The sequence below is a fragment of the Macrotis lagotis genome, chromosome 1, assembly GCF_037893015.1.
Source record: "Macrotis lagotis isolate mMagLag1 chromosome 1, bilby.v1.9.chrom.fasta, whole genome shotgun sequence".
Taxonomy (NCBI): Eukaryota; Metazoa; Chordata; class Mammalia; order Peramelemorphia; family Peramelidae; genus Macrotis; species Macrotis lagotis.
In genome coordinates, this window is record NC_133658.1 from 725,720,003 (window position 1) to 725,741,480 (window position 21,478).

The window sequence follows — 21,478 nt, forward strand, 5'->3', positions numbered from 1 at the left end:
CAATGAGTGGTTGAATAATGTTTCCTTCTTTACTTACATTATACCATCTATCCCTAAGCAGTAGTTCCACCCCATACATGTTTTTTTCTTGCTCAGGTCATAACAAAACAAAAACCTCAAATTCTCTTTTTCTATTTTTAACAACTCCCATAGATTATCATGGCAAAAAAACAAAAACTCCAGAATGTGAAAAGGAGATGGTTGGTCATGTAATAAATAAGTATAATATTGGAGTGCTGTCCTGGTAACCATTAAATATAAAAAGACCTCAAAGATGACTTCTAATGTGCTAAATAGATGCTCATTGAAGGATGGGCTGTAACACAGACAAGAATCTTGTTAAGACAAGAAAACGTGGATCCACACCCCTAGGGTAGGAATGCAGTGGATAGACATGGAATTTGGAAGTCTGGAGTTCAAATTCCAGCTCTGAGATACTTACTAGCTATGTAATCATCTCTCTGCCTTAGTCTCCTCATCTATAAAATGCAGAACATCTAATTGATACAGTGGATAGAGTCCTGGGTTTGGAGTCAGGAAGACTCCTCTTCCTGAGCTCATATCTAGTCTTCAGATGCTTATTAGCTATATGACCCTGGGCAAATCACTTAACCTTGCTTACCTCAATTTCTTCATCTATAAAAAAAAAGAAAATGGCAAACTGCTCCAATGTCTTTGCAAATTGAACCCCCAAATGGGCTCACAAAGAATCAAACACAACTTAAAAACAACTAGGCAATAAAATGGAAATAAACCTACTTCCCAGGGTTTCTGTTCGGATAAAAATGATAAAACTTTGTAAAATTCTTTATAAACCATAGAGTGCTATATAAATGCTACTTAATGCTTTTATTATTATCCAGATCAAGGAGTATATAGAACTACTGAAGTATTTTTCATATTCCTCAGATTATCTGTGCACCTCCTTTTTAACTCATGTGTCCTTTCCAATCTTTTATTACATGCTTACTCAATTCTGAGCTCAGCAGATAGCATCCTCAGAATCATCTTCTAGACTGGAAGAAAAAAACTCCCCTAAAACATTCACTTAAAGATGATGGGATCATGAGCTCTCTGAGTAGTCCTTTCTGCTTTACAATAGTTTAATTGTTTCTTCCATCAATCAACTTTAAATCTACCTCAACTCCTTCCCACTGCTCCTCTTTTTACCCTAGTCAGCCATATTCTTTAACTCCCTTCCCCTTCTCATCCTCATTGGGATTAATCATTATTGCATAATTAGAGTTTAATTTTTTTTTAAGTCTTTCATCCCCTCTGAAGCTATTTTCTTTTTTTTTTTTAATCTCTGGCAGTGAAAGCAAGTCTAATTCTTTTCTAATTTTGTTTAGATGGGCTTTCCTAAAGCTAAAGCACATGTTTATTGAACTATTGCTATTATCCTTATCATCATCATCATCATCATTGTCATTATTATTCCTGATTAAAGTCCTCCAGGTCTACAAATTACAGAGGGAAAGGATAGATGGGTAGGCTGAACCAGATCATTTCTAAACTTTTAACCTTTTCTAATTCTAAATCCATGAACTCCAAAGATGACATGGAGAGGGACTTTGTTCCAACATTGCCCAATTTCGTATCAGACTGAATTCTTGTCACTAATTCCTTCCACCTGTCTACTAAGAGATGAAAGAAAAGTCAAAAACTGATCAACTGTTCTGCATTTGGCTTGATGACTTGTTCAGGAGATGTATAGATAATTTAAGGGTCCCGTCAGAGCATCATAAAAATCAGAATATTAGAGCTGAAAAGGACATCACTGGCACGAGGATCCTAACAGCAAGATTACAGATTCATTGCCTTCTAGCTGTTTGGAAGGGAAGACATAATTTGCATACACACAGCCATAAACCTTTCATTAGAATTGCTATCACCCTGGTGCAGGCTCAACTCACTCCTGGACTATTAAAATAAACCTGCTAGTTGGTCTCCCAGACACAAGTCTTTCCCCACTCCAACCTATCTTTCACCCAGCTGTCAAATTGACCTTCCTTAAGCCAAATTCTGGGCAAGTCAGTGGATAGAGAATTGAGCCTGAACACTTACTAGCTAGGCAGTCACTTATCCCTCAGTTTCCTCATCTGTAAAATGAGTTGGAGAAGGAAATGACAAACTACTCCAGTATATTTTACAAGAAAACTCCAGATAGGTCACAGCTGAAACAAAAAGAAGCACAATTCTGATCATATCACCCTTTATCCAATAAACTCCAGTGACTCCTTGTCACCTCTAGGTCACATGTGAAAACCTGTTTGGCTTTTAAAGTCTTTCATAACTATGGTCAAAGTATCATAAAACTGAACATACTCTTTGATCTAACAATCTCACTACTAGGTCGTATCCCAAAGAAATCATAAAAAAGGGAAAAAAGACATATGTGTACCAAAAATATATATAGCAGGTCTTTTAGTAATGGCAAAGAATTGGAAATTGAGAAGGTGTCCATCAATTGGGGAATGGCTGAACAAATTATAGTATATGAATGTGATGGAATACTATTGTTTATAGAAATCATGAGCAGGTAGATTTTTTTAAAAACCTGGAAAGATACAAACTGATGCTGAGTGAAGTAAACAGAACCAAAAGAGCATTATAACACATTAACAGTAACATTGTATGATCAACTATGATAGACTTAGTTCTTCTGAGCAGTACAATGATGAAAAGCAATTCAAAAAGAGTGGTGTTGAAAAATACTATACACTTCAGAGAAAGAACTATAGAGTCTGAATGCAGACCAAAGCATACTACTGTGTGGGATAAAAATCCACTTAAAAAAATAGAGAGACTGCTCTGAGCAAAAAAAAAAAGTTTATTTTGTTTTTTTTCCCTAGAAAAAGGCACACTCCAAGTCTCACAAAGGTAGTGAAGATCAAGGAGCTGCCCCAAGATGACAGTCAAGCAAGGTTATATGGCCTAACGCAATCCCTTCCTCCTCCCTATCATCCCTCTCTGTCGACTCATTGGTTAGTCTTCAGAGTTACATTCTACTTGTGAAAATCTACCCCTGAACAAAGAAAAGAATGAAAGGTTTTTATAAAATATTACATCACTATCCAGATGGTGAGAATAACCTTCAGGATTATAACTATCTTATTGAAGTAATGTAACTTGTCTTGGAACGCAAAGTCTAGGAATAGTCTATTTATCATCAAACAAGAGGAATCTTAAGAGCTTCTTTGGAATGCAAGGTTTTTCTCATGGGAAAAAGTCTACCATCCTTCTAGTAGTCCGTATAAGTAGTCTTATCAAAGTCAGGAGAGTAAGCCACCTGTTTGGAATACAAGGAGCTTTCTTCTAGGAATAGTTTATAAATAATAGTTCTTTCTTTAATATTTCTTAGCCCTGAGAGGACTTCACTAGGATTATTAACCCTGAAATGGTTTTATTGGGAATATTTGACTCACTATTTTCAGTTTTTACAATTTGTTTTATGTTTTTCTTTCTCATGTTTTTTTTTTCCCTTTTATTCTGATTTGTCCTTCACAATATGACCAGGTCCTTAGGCTAGAATTAGAGTTTAATAAGGAATTCATCTGACCTTGTAATGCAAGGGTGAAAAAGAGAAAAATGTATTAAAACAAATAATAGAAAAGTGGTAGAGAGAATTAGAGGTTGGAAGCATTTAAGGTTCTGTAGTGTGAGATACAGTCCTACTCTACCTGCTCCAAGGGAAAATGTATGTGACCAAGGTCAAGTATATGAGCAACTACTGTTAAGTCCAGAATGGTTTAGGATTAAAGACATGGAGATATATATAGGGGAAGAGAATGGGAGCGGGGCTCTGTTGCCAGATTTACTGCTAAATGGCATTTTCAAAAGTTAATACAGAAGGTGAAAACATTTTAATAGTACAGGAAAAATTACAAGATTTTTTCCCAATATAAAAAGGAAATTACAATATTTCTCTGCTTCAGTTATACCTATATCAGATTGCTCACTGTCAGGGGGAGGGGAGAGGGAAGGGATGGAGGAAGAAATATATGAAATTCAAGAATCTGGGGCGGCTAGGTGGCATAGTAGATAAAGCACCAGCCTTGGAGTCAGGAGTACCTGTGTTCAGATCCGGTCTCAGACACTTAATGATTACCTAGCTGTGTGGCCTTTGGCAAGCCACTTAACCCCGTTTGCCTTGCAAAAACCTAAAAAAAAAAAAAAAGTTCAAGAATCTGACCAAAAAATTAGATTTCAACATTCCTTTTTTGGAATGTTTTTGGAAATTTAAATAAAAAATAAAATAAAATAAAGCCCTTCATCACTTGACCCTCTCTTACATTTCTAATCTTCTTATACCTTATTCTTCCACCAAATACTCTTTGATACAATGACAATGGCTCCATTGCTGTTTTTAGCACAAAACACTCCATCTCCCAGCTCCTCCATTTTCTCTGGCTGCCCCCCATGACTAGAACGCTCTCCTTCCTCATTTCCACCTCTTGGCTTCTTTAGTTTCCTTAAATCTCAGCTTCTAAAGAAAACTTTTCCTGGTCACCCTTAATGCTACTGTTGATTATCTCTAATTTATGCTATGTAAGTCTTGTTTAGTTCTAATTGTTAACATGTTGTCTCCCTAGTAGACTGTGAGCTCCTTAGGAGTCTGGATGTTTTTTGGCCTTTCTGTGTACCCTGGGCTGGGTACACAGTAGATGCTTAATAACTGCTTATTTACTGACTAATCTTGTCTGGTAAAGAAAAATCACTAGATTTAGAATCAGTAGACCCGATTTCAAGTCTTGGATTTCCTATCAAGTTGCATGACCTTATGCAAATAATTTTACCTCTTTTGTTGCTCCTTTTCCTGTGGAAAAGTGCTAGTGTTTACAAAGCCTACATACAGCATTTGTATGGAGATCAAATGAGATAACAAGTGGAAAGAGTTGTGGATTATTATTGTCTAGCACTCTGTAGATTACTGGTTTAAAAAATTACAAGGATTTCCAAGGAACTGATTGACTGACTAGATAAGCTGGCCTCATTAAAACTTGATAACTCTGAATATTAAATGAATTAAGTGATCCCTCACCTGGTACTAGGAAATCTTTAGCTATAGAAAGATTCTCATTATAATGCAATATTAAGATTTTTATATGGGTACAGTAAAAGAAATGACAAACATAATATTATAATTGATCATTTATCATTATCTGAATCAATTACTATTTAGTCAGGCCTAAACTGATATTAATGAGTAACTGGCACTTTATTAAATTCTGCAAATACTGTTAAGTGTAAACACTCTTCCTTCCCTTTTCATGGACTATCCCCTGTAGTTGGAACTCTTCCTCAGGAAAGCCTCCTTGCTCCAGTGACTTTCTTCACCCAAAGTACTCTGAAAGGCCAAGTTCTAAATGGTCATGATTTGTTCCTGATTGACTCAGAGTGAATGTAAATAGCATTTTTTTTTCTATTTTCTATTTGGCCAGAGGTGGTCTCCTCGCAACTTAGGCTTTTTTGTTTTTTGGGGTTTTTTTTTACTAAGAGACCATTTTTTGTCTCAGTTCTTACCTAGCCTTAATTACAGAATGGATGTTGCCTCAGACAAATTGAGACCTGGGAAAGACTAACTTAAAAATGCCAAGATCTCCCACTGCATTCAGGGTCATCTCCAGTCGTTCTGATCTAAATTTTGCCATTGGACCCAGATGTCTCTGGAGGAGAGGGTGAAGCTGGAGACTTTGAACAGTCCTCCCTCACTTATATCCATTTAACTTGCATGTCATGGCATCACCTTCCTAATGTCATGGTCCTCTATGAGAACAAAGGACAATCAACTCTTCATTAAGGTCCTCTCTTCTACAGAAGTCTTTCCTAGTTTTCTTTAATCTTTTGCCCTCCCTCTGAGATTTTCTCTAAATCTTCCTGTATGTATCTTATTTATACATAATTGTTTGCATTTTGTTTCTCTGGTAATACTGTAAACACCTTGAGGACAGGATTAGTTTTAAGCTTTTTTTTTTAATTTACAGAACTTACTAAAGAAATCTGGCCACATTTCATCATAGTTGTTCAGTCCTGTCTGACTCTTTGTGATTCCATTTGGGAATTTCTTAGTAAAGATTCTGGTGTGTTTTACTCTTTCCTTCTCCAGTGGATTATGACAAATAGAGGTTAAGTGACTTGCCCAGGGTCATAGAGCTAGTAAGTGTCTGAGACTGAATTTGAACTCAGGTCTTCCTGAATCTAGACCCAGAGATCTATCTACTCTGCCACCAGCTGTCTTGCCTGGCACATAGTAACAAATAATAGTGGTGTTTAATAAATATTTGTTGACAAACTGAGAACAATACTTGAAAAATAAAATACCATATAAATGAATAGAAGAAAAAAATAATCCATCTGTCTGTCTCTGCGCCTGTATTTGAAACTAGTAGTCCACAACAATCTCATCTCCATAGGATCCTAGGAAAGATATTGATTTATAACAATTCCATACTATTTCTATGATTTTTATGTGTGCTTATACCATTAGGGTTATGGTTAAGAATTATATTCTCAATTTATATAAGACATTTTTGTTAAATTTTCATGTTCAAATTTAGTTAGAAATTTTCTTCAAAGTCTATAACCTTGTAAATTTTCATTAAACATTCATCTCTATAACAGTCTAAGGAAAGTCTTTTCCGTTTTATTGAGTAATATTCTGTCAATATAAAACTAATGACTACTCCATTTAGTTCATTCATATATTTTAAGATAATAGATACACTATAAATACTTCATACATATCTTTTCATCCCATTTTTGCCAATATAATTCTCATTGATCAATAGTAATGTTAGATTATACATAACATCCATCAGTCACATTGTACATAGTAAAAACATGAGGAATTTCTTATCCTAAGGTTTATGATCTCCTACATCTTCCCCATAACCATTTTTCAAGAAAGTAGTAACTCACTTAGGTAGGATTTATTCTTGTTTTTTTGCTGTTGTTTAGTCATTTTTCAGTTACATCTGACTCTTTATAACCCTATGAGGTTTCTTGGCAGAGATATTAGAGTTAGAATGTGAGTTTGAGTGGCTGGAATGGTTAATTTGCCATTTCTTTTCCAGCTCATTTTTCAGATGAGGGAACTGAGGCAAACAGAGTTAAGTGACTTGCCCAGGGTCTCACAGTTAGGACGGTATAGGAGGCCAGAATTGAACTCAGGAAGATGAGACTTCCTGACTCCAGGCCCAGAATTCTAAGCCCTGCCTCACTGCTGCTCGAGCAGCTTGGGGGAGAGAGATCAGACAGAGACAGCTGTGGTTCTTTAAGTGAGGAAAGAAAAGGCAGAATTCACAGGATGCACAGGTTACTACGGAGGTTCACAGGTTACTACACAAAGCTCACAGGTTAGGTTCTTTAACAAGGTGAAGAAAGTGACTTGCAAAGAAGAGACAACTACAAGTTAGACTGATGAGAACATCAAGGACAGCTAAGGAGGAAAAAGAAGCAGCCATGAGACATGGCTGGGCTTGGATCCACCAGGATCCAACAGCATAGAGCTGGGACAGCAAAGATCCGGTTAGGAGGAGGGGGTTGGCCAAAGCTTTATAGAGATCCTAGCCTAACCCTGAGCAGGGAGAAGTCAGGGGAAGGGAATCAAGGAGTGACCCACCTGGACACGATTGGACTCTTGCAGATACCTTGAGAGGCTAAGTAAGACTCAGACAGATGGAGGAGGGGTAAAGGGAAGGGGTTGAAGTTGCTCTCTATTATTTTAGTGAATTTACATTTGAGAAGAGGGTTAAACTGAGCAAAGGAGAGGAAGTCAGAGGCCCACAGAAAATGTCAAAAAAAAAGCACAATTCCTTAATATTACAGGAAAAACTAGACAAATATCTCTCTTATAATTCTCTTTCAACATCACCTAGACACCCCTGTTTACCTCACCTTCTTAGTTTAGGTCCTTTTTTTGTGACAAGATCTAAACTCATTTTATATTGTCATCTAATTCTCTCCTAAGGATAAATGGATTTTTCATCCATTTAGTACTCCTTAAAACAACACAGTGAATGGATAGCCAACTGAAATATCACTGTGAGCAGACCCTAAAACACAATCTCCCCAACCTTCTTGTACTGGCAATTCAGATTACAGAGAAGCAATAGACTTTTCTCCTTGGGAAAAACCTTTAGGAATTGAAATTTCTAATATTATTTTTCTTGAGTCTCCATACAGTGTATTCCCCACAGGATTGAAAATAACCAGTTATCTAATATCAATCAGTTAATTTCAAATAGTTGATTATCAATTAGGATGGAGTTATAAAACACTCTCTCTCCAAAATGGGGGGAAGGGTACACACTCTCCACTCTGCCCATATTCAGTCCCTCAGAAGAGTGGGCTCAATATGAAAGTGCTCTCCAACATAGAGCACATTCTCTCTGATGCACGTAAACAAAGCCGATAGGGAAAGAAATTCAAATTTGATACACATCAAGGAACACGTGTGACTGAAGAGTCTTTCATTATCCCTGGGAGGCCTTTTCTTCCTTTGCAGAGAGGTTTTACCTAGTTCACTAGGACAATGGGCAAGTTTCTTTCTTGCTTGCAGGATATGGTACTTTTGCTACCAGGTCCATTTACTGCTGAGCTGGATCAAAGAGGTTATCACTAGACCTAGCTTCTACTCACCAGACCTTGCTTCTAGATTTACCAGCACACTCTGTTACTAATTTCAGTTAGTGACTTTCTTATGTCTTTTCTGACCTTTGAAGCTCATAAGAGCATCATTTGTTCTATCTCTGAATACTAATTCTTAAATTCAAGGGAAAAAAATCACAAGAGGCAAAAGAAATAGAGGTACTATAAGTTCATAGATGCAGGATGGCCCAGTGAAGAGATAGTGCTCTATGTTCTTCCCTCAACTGGAGGTTCAAAATTCTTCAACCTCATTCAAAATTTGCCAAAGGAAAAAACAAAAGATTATTTTTGACCAGAATTTTTTGTTTGCACACAAGTCAATTAAAAGGCTTTCATGCAATAAACCAACAGGAATCAGAGGTAATAATGAAATAGGAAGAAAGCCCTCTTTATTGCCCAGGCCCAGAAGCAGGCTCAGCAAACCTTAATAGGTTGGAATTAAGTAGGACCTATTGACATGACAGGGCTCTTATCCATCACATAATAACCATACATAAATATAGTTTTATTGATTTAGTGTCTTTTAAATTTTAAAATACTATTTCACTCACCATTGGCTTCAAAAATCTTACTGGCAGCTAGGTGGTACAGCAGAGAAAACACTGGGCCTGGAATCATGAAGACTAAGATCAACTCTGGCTTCAGACACCTTACTATCTGCAGGACCCTCTGCAAGTCACTTAAATTTCTGTTTGCCTCAGTTTCCTCATCTGTAAAATAAAGCTAATAATGCCACGAGGACAAAATAAAGTAATAAATTCAAAGTTCTTAACATAAAGTACTATATAAGTGTTAGCAATTATTATTATCATTACTATTATTATCACAAACAATATAATTGTAGCTGAACTTCGAATGAAGCTCCTAAGTGTTGCTGGCTAAGAAATCAACTGAGTTTTCAAAACTACTAACTGAAGCAATAAATCCCCAAAGCACCTATTAAGTGCCAGGCACTGTTATATGTAGCCATTGAGGATACAAAGGCAAAAAATTAATGTTATTGACCTCATATATATGTATGACCAATCAAACCATTATCTGAAGTACAAATGACTTCTACAGTTCCCCTAACAAGTGATATCTTAGAAGCACTGTGTCAAATTTGCAATTTTTGCTAGGAATCCCTAATTTCCTTCAAGACTTAGCTCAAGGATTCCCTTCTGTAGAAGCTTCCTAATTGACTGCTCCTCCAAGGCTACCTTATGTAATTTGTATGCCAGATTCACTTAATCTCATGGTGTCATAGATTAAGAGCTGGTTGAGACCTTGGAGTTTAGCTAGTCCAATTCCTACTTTTTACATATGAGAAAACTGAATGCCAGAGATGTGAAAGGGATTGCTTAGGGTCACACAAGTTGTGAGTGGGAAGTCCAAGCTGACAACCCTAGTCTCTTGACTCCAACTTTAGCACTCTTTCCATGATGCTATAATGTCTTCTACCTTCTTTGATTGAATAAGAGGACTATAATATCTGAGAGCAAGCATAAAATAGTATATCTGGATTTCATCAAGATATTCTACAACTCTCTCATGAAATTCTTATAGACAAGATAGAGAGATATGAACTAGGTGAAGCAGCTAATTGGATGCGAAATTATATTCAGAGTATTAATTGATGTCAATCTACAGAGAAGTCTCTGGTTGATTATCTTAGGGTTTTGCTTTTTATCTTGTTCTGTTCAAGACTGAAATCAAATACTTGGAAGAAAACAGATATATGAACAAAACATTTGTACAGTATTGTGAAGTATCACAAGAAGAAACTATTTAATACAATTTGCATATGATGTAGAATTCCCTCTGTAATACATTTGACTAGTAGCATCTGTTGTTGCTTTTCTTTTTTTTTCTTGAAGAGGCCAAAGACATCAGGAAGGTGATGCCATGACAGGCAAGTGAATTGGATTTAAGAGGGAAGGCTGTGTAAGACACCAGCCTCACATTCTCTTCCAGGGTCCTCTGGGTCCAGTTGCCAGATATGGATGAGGACAACTGGAGTTGGCCCTGGATGAAGTGAGAGACTTTGGTGTTTTTTTAAGCTAAGGTCTTTAACAGGTCTCAGTCTGCCTGAGGCAAAATCCATTCAGTGATTAAGGCTAGGTATGAAAGAAAATGAGGCAAAGGCTGGTCTCTAGTCTTTACTTGGAGACCTCCAATATTTCCTAAGACTATGGTCCTATAGCTCATAACTGTAAAAAAGCTTTTTTTTCTGAATCAACTTCTTGAGCCTCCAAATGTTGCTGTCCAATGTCAATAACTATTGACTCACATGTTTATTTTATATCTCTTCAAATCCTTTATGAAAATAATCTACATACATATTTATGCAACTTGATTAATGTATGAAAAGGCTACCTTTTGTGATATTCTACAGGAGACCACATCTGTATAGTTAAGCAAGAATAAGAAATCCCACTTTTTAATTTTTTGTTTATTTTTGTTGACTATAAAAAAGTTTGATTAGTATCATACTGTCAAAATCAAAGAAGGTAATTTTCAATTAAAATTTGATACATTAATCATTTTGTGAGCAACATACTCTCTGGGGAGTTTGGCTATTTGTGAGGAAGTCTCTGTTGTGCCAAAACAAAATATATCAATATATTTAATTATTAAAAATTATTTGATTCAGAAAAACAAAATTCCCCCATAAAGGTTCTTTTCCACAAGGAGTCTCCATGAATATGTTATAATCATTTAAGATTATTTATAAGCTGTTCTGAAAGCTATATGAAAGTTCTCTCAACATAGAGACCTTTGTTCAGTGACCATCAACAGCCAGTTTCAAGTGAGGCATAGAATAGAGAGAGGAATGGTTACCAGAAGGATGTGGCATTTTTGTGGAGGATGTCCATGGCAGAATCCAAATGAAGAAGTGATTTCCTATGGATAGAGAAATCCTCCAGTTGTTTCTGTTTGCCACCGATGATGATGATATCTGTCCTACATTCTCAAAGAAGACCATGATATCCAGGAGATGAGGCCATGACAAGCACGTGAATTGGATTTAAGTGAGAGGTGCTGGGCTAAATCACCAACCTCATTTTCTCTTCCAAAACCATCTGAGTCCAGTGGCCAAATATGGATCAGGATGAGTGGAGATAGCCTTGGATGTGAGGCAATCAGGGTTAAGTGACTTCTCCAAGGTCATACAGCCAGTAAGTGTCACGTGTCTGAGGTTGAATTCAAACTCAGGTCCTCCTGCCAAGACGAGAGCTCTATCCACTGTGCCACCTGCTGCCTCTGACATTGTGTTGATTATATCAAATCACAAACACGCTTAAAGCTTTCTAAAGGAAACCCATAATCACTCTAATGAATTCATTTTATCCAGGAAAAACACAAGGAGAAAAAAACCAAATGGATGAAGAATGTCTATCATCTAGATTATGTATGGATAGCTGGAAGGATAATCCACAGAACTGGACCATAAGTACAACTGTTTGTCAGTTGTTGGTGTTTATCCTTTGTTTTTTTGAAGAGTACCGATAACATCATTGGGTGATGAGTTGACTTTTATATAAATTGGATTTAAATGAGGTAAAGTTGTATAAAGTCTTTAGCCTCACTCTCTCATCCCAGAGTCACTGTCCAGTGGTAAGACAAAAGTCAGGTTGACTGGCAATGGCCTGGCACACAGTGGTTGACACTGGTGTTTTCAATATCTAATTAAGCATTCTAAGTGCTCCATGATACCTGCTTCAGCCACCTTCGTGGCTATTGGAATAATTTGTTTTGATCCAGCCATTTTGCCAGGGGAAGTCTTCACATGCTTGGTATAGATAACCCTCTAAGTTACTGATGGGTTGGAGGCTTGTTGCTTACTCTCGACCTATTGCTTACCTTCAACCTGGTGAAACCCACCTGCTGAGGTGGTGATACTGAGGTGTGATATCTGTGCATGCTACAGGTTCTTAGAGTCACAGGTAAGAGTTGGGTTATGGATAGATACCAAAAGTGGATGAATAACCCTGAAAAGGGCATGGCAAGTCTTCATATTAGAGGCACCAGTTCTCCCTGAACACCTTAAACATCCCTTGTCTATCAGTGCAAACACTTTAGGTAAACTTTACCTCCAACTTGAATAGGAGAAATAGCTGGACTGGGACTGCTTTGGGGAAGTTAGATTGTATTTTTAGTGATCACTTTTCCTTGAAACAAAACCCATTTTAAAAAACATGAATTGTCTTCTCATGATGTTCTATAAATACGAATGATAGACTTCCTAGAATCATGGGGAATCTTGCAGGGTTGAGTTGACAGTAATGAATTACTAAAGAATAATTACACAGGAGAAAGATAAAAGATATTATCAAAGAGATATTTAACCCCCCAAAAAGGTATATTGCTTATGTAGACCCTAAAAATAATTAACAAGATCTCTTCTAGAAATGTACTTAACATATGAAGTAGATCAAATATAGGATAGTTATTTATTTCTTCCACCATATAATAAATACTTAAAATATAAAAGTCTCATAAGTACTCATTGACAAAGGTTTAAAATATTTTTTAAAAACACCATAACTCCTATTACTCTCTCCTAGAAGGTTAATATTTAAAATATTTAAACATTAAACATTTTATGAGACTACTTAACAAACATCCAACCTTTTCCTTTCTCTTAGTTCTACATTGTCCAAGTAAACTGATAAAGGACCATATATTCTAATGAGACATTGATCTCATTATCCTGGCAGAGGTCATCTTCTCCTATGAAAGGAAAGAAGGAGGAAAGAGGAAGAGTAAAATTTACTCTTGATTAACAACTAACACTCCAACCAGAAGCTACTGAATTTGGTCTCACAAAAAAAAAATCCATCTCAGCATCATTATTAAATTGGAGGACCTGAAAGGATCTCTAATGTCAGGATTAGAGATAGAAACATAAGACTAAAAGAAAGCCATGGACTTAAAGGTTCAGTCTTTGGCTTATCTAGGTCAGCACATGTTCTTGCTGTTGTGTGAGAGCAGCTGCCAGAGCCACTAGCAAGAGATAGGATTTCCTTCAACTGCCTTCGTGGGATGTCTAAGAGAGTATTATCAGAATCTCCATACCACATTCAGAAGGAATATTAGAGTGAGAATAGAAGTTTTCTCTTCCTTAAAGGTCTATTAAATGGAAAACTCTTGCAGTTCCACCAATTTTCTTTGACCCTGCCTCCCTCTCATAACAAGGGCTTGGTGGACATTAAGACCAATCAAAAGCCAAAAGTTAAAGTACCTGTATTTCAGGAAGTGGTTCAGGGTACAGGTCGTGTACATAGGATATCTCAAGGCAGATCTCATGTGTAACAGGGGACACAGATCTATTGCCATACTTGAGTTATGGAATATGGACTAATAAAAAAATTGCTAATGCAAAATATCTCATCCATCAACAATGATGAACAAAATGGATGTCTTTGTCTGATCAGCTGAGGCAGCAGGTCTCCTTGGATATAGGTTGAATCTCTGGACTCAGACTTTCCAACAAGTTCACTGTGTGTATTGGATCAATACACTGTGTGTATTCTCCATGAAAGTGAGTTCTCTTAACCCCTAGAGACAGTTCTTTGTCCATTCATTGACCACCTATCAACTAGGAAACAGATTTAGTCCCTTATAATACAGATTTCTATATCTGTCTATGCTCTAAACACCAAGTTGTCCTCAATTTAATTAATATATCTCATATTCTGACCAAAGTGCATGAAATACTGTGTACATGCATTATGTAATATGAATCTTTCTTAATGCAAAATATTCCACATCATGAAAATACTCATACAGAAACAATAATTTCTTTAATTAACTAAAAACTCTTTTTAAAAAATAATGTTACACTGGGCAAATATCAACTGTTCATGGATAGGTAGAGCTAATATAATAAAAATGACAATTCTACCAAAACTAAACTGTTTAATGCCCTACCAATCAAAATTCCAAAAAATTACTTTAATGAGTTAGAAAAAATTGTAAATAAATTCATATGGAGAAATAAAAAGTCAAGAATTTCCAGGAGCTTAATGAAAAAAAGTGCAAAAGAAGGTAGCTTAGCCCTACCTGATCTAAAATATATTATAAAGCATCAGTCATCAAAACTGTTTAGTATTGACTAAGAAATAGTGGTGGACCAGTGGAATAGACTAGGTGTAAAAGCAGGAGATGATTATAGTAATCTGCTGTTTGATAAACCCAAAGAGTCCAGCCATTGGGATAAAAACTCCCTCTTTGATAAAAACTGCTGGGATAATTGGAAGTTAGTATGGAAGAAACTTAGATTAGACCAACACCTAACACCCTTTACCAAGATAAGATCCAAATGGTTACAGGACTTAGACATAAAAAACAATACTATAAGCAAATTAGAAGATCAAGGACTAGTTTACCTGTCAAATCTATGGAAAGGGGAGCAGTTTATGACTAAGGAAGAGTTGGAGAACATCACCAAAAACCAATTAGATGATTTCGATTACATTAAATTAAAAAGCTTTTGCACAGATAAAGCTACTGTAACCAAGATCAAAAGAAATGTAGTAAATTGGGAAACAATTTTTACAACTAATGATTCTGACAAAAGACTCATTTCTAAAATATACAGAGAACTAAGTCATATTTTTAAAACAAAAAGCCATTCCCCAATTGACAAATGGTCAAAGGATATGCAAAGGCAATTTACGGATGAGGAGATCAAAGCAATCCATAGCCATATGAAAAAATTCTCTAAATCTTAATTATTAGAGAAATGCAAATTAAAGCTTCTCTGAGGTACCACCTCACACCTTTCAGATTGGCCAATATGACCAGAAAGGATAATGATCATTGTTGGAAGGGTTGTGGGATATCTGGGACACTATTACACTGTTGGTGGAGCTGTGAACTCATCCAACCTTTCTGGAAAGCAATTTGGAACTATGCCCAAAGGGCAACAAAAATGTGCATACCCTTTGACCCAGCAATACCACTACTGGGTATATATATCCTGAAGAGATGATGAAAAAGAGTAAAAACATCACTTGTACAAAAATATTTATAGCAGCCCTGTTTGTGGTGGCAAAGAATTGGAAATCAAGTAGATGTCCTTCAACTGGGGAATGGCTTAGCAAACTGTGGTATATGTATGTCATGGAACACTATTGTTCTATTAGAAAGCAGGAGGGACGGGATTTCAGGGAAGCCTGGAGGGATTTGCATGAACTGATGCTGAGTGAGATGAGCAGAACCAGAAAAACACTGTATACCCTAACAGCAACATGGGAGTGATTATTAACTTTGAACAACTCACTCATTCCATCAGTTCAACAAGCGGGAACAATTTTGGGCTATCTGCAGAGGAGAATGTCATCTGTATCCAGATAAGGAGATGTGGAGTTAGAACAAAGTTCAAGGACTATTCCCTTTAATTTAGAAAAAAACAAATATCTTATTGTCTGATCTTGTCTCTTCCTTAAGTTTATGATTTCTCTCTCATCACACCCAATTTGGATCAAGGTACAACATGGAAACAAAGTAAAGACTGACAGAGTGGTTTCCGTGGGGGGTGGGGGTGGGGGAGGGAAGCAAGATGGGGGGGGAGGAATTGTAAAACTCAAATGATATCTTTAATAAAAATAAATTTAAAAAAATAATAATGTTACAGAGTAAGAATGAATAATCTATGAAATCAGAGTTTGGCTAATGCTAATAAGAGTGCAAAAAAGCACTGACTCTTATTCATATCTTCCATTTCTTCTCCAAAAAAAATTATTAGTGTCTATGATACTAATATGATACTATGACCTCTAGTCATTGGCATCCCTATTGGCAGCTAGGATACACAGTGGATAGAATGCTAATTTGGAATCAGGATGATCCAATTTCAAATCCTGCCAAAGACATTTATTAACTCTGTCTCTCTGAAAAAGTCACTCATCCTCTACTAGCCTCAGTTTCATCATCTTTAAACTGGGTACCTACCTTAAGGAATCTTATTGTGAGGATCAAGTAAGGTTAATCTTAAAGCACTATATAAATGCTAACTGATATTATTATGACCCAGACCAACTACTACCACCCCACCCCAAAGGGTTTGGACCTTGACCTGATCTTCTTGGAGGTGATCTCTCTCTCTCTCTCTCTCTCTCTCTCTCTCTCTCTCTCTCTCTCTCTCTCTCTCTCTCTCTCTCTGGCTTGTTTTTCCCCACCCTAGAGTAAAAACCCTAGAGAAATTAGAATAAAACTTTGGTGTAGCTCATGTCTTGATTTTCTTAAATATAGGTAAGTGAATTCCCAATTCCTGATAAGACACTTGATGTATGATATGGGCAATCAATTTAAAATACCTTTATTTTTACCCACCACAAAAAAATGGGGCATAGGATGCAAGGGACTCACAAGAAACCCATGAACAAATTAAGAACCTAAAATATTCAAATAGTCCAATAGTTTTAGAATTGAAATAGTCCATTGGATTTCCCTCAGAAGAGGGAAACACTTGGTGGGATAACAGAACAGATATTTCCTATTTACCCTGAGGTCTAAACATTCCAAGCAATTCCAAAGCAAAATTATAGAGTTAGCAAGGTGGAGATTCCTTGCCCTTTTTGGCCTGGCTTTGGACCTTCATCTTTAGCAGCTTCAGGAATTACCTGTATGGAGGAACTTCTCCTACTTAGAAAAGTTTCTGTTAAGAAAACCTTTTCCTTGTTGAAGAGAGCGCCCAACTCTCAAAGTCAGAATCTCCCTTTAGGTCAATACCGAGGCTGAAAGCATCCCAGCCTTAGAATTGTTGGTCCCTATTTTTGGAGGGGGCAGCTCGATGGCACAATGAATAGAGCATCAGCCTGAAGTCAGGAGAACCTGAGTTCAAATCCCACCCCAGACACTTAAAACTTGCTTAGCTGTATGACCTTGGGCAAGTCACTTTAACCCCATTGCCTTACAAAAATCCAAAAAATAAAAAAAAATTAAAAGAAATTGTTGGTCCCTGACCCATAAACAGAAAAGGAAAGGAAAGAAAAGGGAAGGGGAAAAAAAGCATCCAAGAATTGGAGGTTCTTGGTATCACATGGGCTATCCACTAACTATCATGTGATGGTGCACCCAAGGGTTTTCTTCTTATCTCCACCTTTCAATCAGAAACACTCAGAGAAGTGAGGGTTTTTTTCCCAGTCAAGTTTCTTATATTCTATCACATTCTCACTACTCTATTGGTTTCAACTAAATCACCAGACCCAATTACTCCACTAGTGTATTTATGCCACAGGTTCTAGATAAACTACCTTTTGTCAAACCCTAAACTAAGCTATCATCTACACAACATGGAGAAGGATTTTTGAGAGAGATTATATTTAATAACCAATTAATATTGGGGAGATACAAGGTTTGTTCTATTTTTATCTCCTCATTCAAAATCTAATCCCGGTGAAGGACATTGCTGATATTTGAGATTGTCCAAATGCTCTGAGTACATGCTTCTCACCCCACCCAAGCAGAAGATATTACAAAGAGAATTCCAATCTAGGTGGAATTATTAATCCACAATTGTTCATTGTTATTGACTAGGTAGAGGGGAGATCTTTTTGTATAGATTGTCAGGAGACTGGGAATGGACTGGCTTAAAAATAAGTCTCTCTTTATTAGGAGTAAAGAGATCAGAGTCAAGTTCCCAGCCCTTTATTAGAATTGCCCACCTCTCATTCTAATATTCATTCTCTCATTAACTATTAACCAATCAGAATTGATCTACCTATCAGGACTTCCAAGGGTATATAAGCATTAAGAAGCATGATTTCCCCTGGTTTAGAATAGAGCATTTTAGGTCTTCTGGGCTGCATCATCCAACCAAAAACTTGTCAAGGACTACATGTAGAATTTCATATTTATTTATGACTACAGTGTAACATTATCGATGAGTATAATAAAATGTAATAAGGTAATAAAGTATAATAGTAAAAATAATGAGCATAATAATAAAACAATTACTTGTGAAACAAAAAATACTAACATGCCATTTTTAATATGACTACTGAGTCTACTTTTTCAATATCAATGCAGTTTTAGCTGGTTTGATAGAAGTATAGCAATGCAAAGAATATTTTCAAGATGCTTATCTGAAATTTTTATTTCATTTTTACTTTTTGTATGCTTCATTTTCAACAACTACCACATTCATTCATCCACTGAAAAAATGTTGTTTAAATGCCCACTATACTCTCACAAAGCTTAAAATTTAATTGGAAAAACAAAATATGATTACATGAGAAAAAGTTAAGTAGCCGTATAAGAATTAAATAAATGACTAAAAAATAGAAGAGGTTAATAGTAAGTGTAGGATGAAGAAGGACCAGAATTTAAGACTATATTGAAGGAGCAAGAAAAGTTTTGCATCAAACCATATCTGGTCCTTCTAGTTTTAAGCAGCTTGGTACAGTGAAAAGAGTGTTAAATTTGAAGTCAGAGAATCTGGATTCAAATCCTGACTCTGATTCTTACTGTGAGCTTGGAATCATATCGCCTCTCTGGGCCTCAGTATCCTCCTTTACAAAATGAGACTAGATGATATTTAAAATCCCTTACAGCTCTAAATCAATGATTTCCCACCTCCAATCCATAGCTCTGATAAATACTACCTAAACAATACAGAGAACTATTGCTTTGAGTTCAGGGTAAAAGGGCAGCCCTGCAACCTGGAGTTAGTAAGTAAGGATTTCTGGAGGTGAGATCTGAACTGAGTTTTGAAGTAGGATGAGTCTTGAGCTAAGATATTGAAATATATTAAGAACAGTCAGTCACTTCAAGTATCATTTCATCATTATCTCCAACCATTCCAAAGTCAGAGACCCTATGACATTTGTGGGTTTTTTGTTATTTGGGATGGGGGGGGAGGGTTGCAAGGCAATGGGGTTAAGTGACTTGCCCAAAGTCACACAGCTAAGTATTAAGTGTCTGACCCTTTGACATTTGAAAGCAAAATGGGTGATAATTTTTTTAGCAGGGGGAGGAGGACATAAAGCCTTTGGGGAAATGAGCACACACATACACACACACACACATACACATACACACACACACACACACACACACACACACACACACAATTTGATGTCATAGACCACACATGTAAGGAGCTCAAGAGCCAGAGTCTTTTAGAGTCCTCTTTTCACCCTGGATTTTTACCCCTTTCCGTGGACCAAGATCCCTAACTTTCTTTATGACTCACTGGCTCACCCCACACAACCTCTCTCAGCTCTCTTCAGGGAAAGGCAGAATCCTGCCTAGGATTCATATTTCCCTAAACATTCAACTTTTCTTTAATAACTCTTAATGCCAATTTATCTGGTACAGTCTGTACAGCAATTTGTTGTATGAGTAGGAGGCAGAGAAAAGTCAATTTTTGCAGGATGAGTTAGCTTTCCCAAGGCTCTATCCATTAGCTGAACCTCTATGGAATGACAGAAGTAAAGAGATGTGGATTCAGGGGTAATTTTTAAACTGTCAAAATAAATGCTTTCACCTAAGTCTATATCCTTAAATCTCTGGCTCCTTCATAAAGATCAGCAGGATAGCCAGTTCCAGAAAGAGCTTATGAGGAAGGGATCATTAAAGCTGGATTTTCTGGAAAAGACATACTTTGCCTAAGTAACCTTGGGCAAGTCATTTAACCCCATTGCCTTGTAAAAACCAGAAGAAGAAAAAAAGACTGCCCACATACTTTATATGCAGCTCTGGTCAGTCCTGGCAGTTGTTTCCAACTGTCACAGAATTGGGTCTGGGGGAAGAATTCATGTGAAAAGGCAGAGATCTCAAGGGTCAAATATTCTATGCTCTGAGTCAGACAGATACTGTTTCTTCCTAGGCTCAAGAGGGTGAATCAAGCAGCAATAGCAGGGTACATTGGAAACTACTGGATTTGGAATCAGGAGACATAGGTTTGACTTCTGACTTCTCTTATCAGCTATGTAAGACGTTGGATAAGTCATTCAAACTCTATGAGCTTCAGTTTCCTTTCTGTAAAATAGGGAGAGAGGGAGATTAGATAACTTCTCTAGTCTTTTTTCTACTCTAAATCTTTGGTTTTATGAATCTAAAATAAGGGTAAAGAGCAGACAAGAATTTGAGCAGCAATAAATATCATGACCTACCATTGTTTCTTCAAATAATTGGTACTCAAGTCAGAAGACTAGAGAAACTTTGAGAGAAGGTGAAATCTAGTTATAAAATGACCCCAATCCCAGTATTATCATGAGCTTACTATAAAGCTCCAAGAAAACCAATACAGTTCTGTACCTTTCTGTTTCATTCTTTCAATCAATAAGCCTTTGTTAAAGTACCTACTATGTAATAGTACTGTGCTAACTGTTGGTAACTTATTAATGTATATACCCTTTGGGTATTTTCCCAGTAACCTAATAAGTTATTTTTTCATGATAAGAACAAGGTCAGAAGCAGTCAGCAACCTTAGAAATTCTTTGTGGGAATTTTGTGTATGAGCTTAAGGAATTCTGATATGGAAACCCTGTAAGATTTAAAACAATGATTCATAATCTTTGAGAGCGGCTTGGGACACTGAAGGAGCTAAGTGACTTACACATCCAGGGTCAAACAGCTAGTATGTGTCGAAGGCAAGACTTGAACCCAGGTCTTCTTGACTCCAAGGGTCTATTAACTACATGGTGGATTGCAATATAAGAGTGAGAAGTATAAGTAGTAAATCTGAGAACACATACACTCAGAAACACACACAGCACTCCAAAACACTATTAACCAAGACTCTGAAATCAGTTGAGTGAAGAAATGCTGATGTGAAAGAGTTTCAAAATGCCAAGCAAGCAAGCATAGACTTTTTGCATTGCAAGGAAGGTTGTGA